The sequence below is a fragment of the Cyprinodon variegatus genome, unplaced genomic scaffold (genome assembly GCF_000732505.1).
Source record: "Cyprinodon variegatus isolate N-32 unplaced genomic scaffold, C_variegatus-1.0 Scaffold8559, whole genome shotgun sequence".
NCBI classification, from domain to species: Eukaryota; Metazoa; Chordata; class Actinopteri; order Cyprinodontiformes; family Cyprinodontidae; genus Cyprinodon; species Cyprinodon variegatus.
This window is the reverse complement of record NW_015159012.1, coordinates 1-1,068: the sequence shown is the minus strand read 5'-3', so window position 1 is coordinate 1,068 and position 1,068 is coordinate 1. Positions and strand designations below refer to the sequence as shown.

Genomic DNA, 1,068 nt, shown 5'->3' with positions numbered 1-1,068 from the left:
TATCAAAAAAGTACTCCAGAGTGTTGTTCAGCATGGGGGTGAGTAGAAAATGAAGGCTAATCATGTTTTGGGTGTACTATTCCTTTAAGTAAAACGTTGGGTTATTTGATCAAACTACAGCAATAAAAAATATTTTTTAACCAATAGGTCCTCATAAGGCTGCACGGTGGAAACAGTGGCTAGCACTGTTGCCTTGCAGCAAGAAGGTTCTGGGTTCTAATCCTGGCCAGTGGTCTTTCTGCATGGAGTTAGCATGTTTTCCCCACGCATGTTCTACATGTGATTCTCCTGGCGATTGCACAGTGTTCCACAGTTTAAAAACATGACTGTTAGATTATTTGGCATCTCAAAATTGTCCTTAGGTGTGAGTATGTGTGTGCATGGTTGTGTATTTTTGTGTGGCGACAGACTGGCGACCTGTCCAGGGTGTATGGATGGATGGGTCCACATAATTCTGAAAGCTGCAGTTGAAATGAAAAAAAAAAAATCTTTTATTACCTGACAACGCCGTTCTCCAGACCACCAGCGATGACGTTAACGGAGACGCCCTCTGGCTGGTTGGAGAAGGCGACAGAGCATATGGTCTCCCTGCAGTGGACATGACCGATCAGGTCTCCGTTCACCGTCCACAAGCGGAGGTCGCTTCCTCCACCCTCTGCAAGCAAAAGAATGAATTGAGAAACATCTGTTACCTGCAGGAAGGAAGCAATGCAAAGAACCTGCTGAGCAATCAGGCCTCACCAGAGTTACAAACTGTAGCGATGTCACCCGTGGTCTCGCTTGCAGAGACAGCCGTCACTGGGCTTTTGTGACCCGTGAGGCTTTGCACATAACAGAGTCTGAAATAAACAAACAAACAATTCAGACAACAAATGAACTGAAATCCTTTGGTTTTAACTTTGACCTTTAATGCCGTGCTGACCTGTTGAGGTCCCAAAGGATGCAGGTGCCGTCGTCGCTGACACTAATGAGGATGCTGTAGGGTTTGCAGACAAACAGGCTGGTGACTTCCCCTGTGTGCCCATATAGATGAACCTGAGACTCCACCTCTATCTCTGAAGGCTGGGG

General features: G+C 46.3%; 1 long non-coding RNA gene across 1 annotated transcript; it reads right to left on the bottom strand.

Moving 5' to 3' along the window:
* Positions 1 to 501: 501 nt before the first annotated feature.
* On the bottom strand, positions 502 to 1,062 carry LOC107081608. Its single transcript, XR_001481101.1, has 3 exons — positions 923 to 1,062; positions 742 to 839; positions 502 to 655 (listed from the first exon to the last, which is right to left on the bottom strand). It is a non-coding gene; the product is annotated as an uncharacterized LOC107081608 (long non-coding RNA).
* Between the last annotated feature and the right edge of the window lie 6 nt (positions 1,063 to 1,068).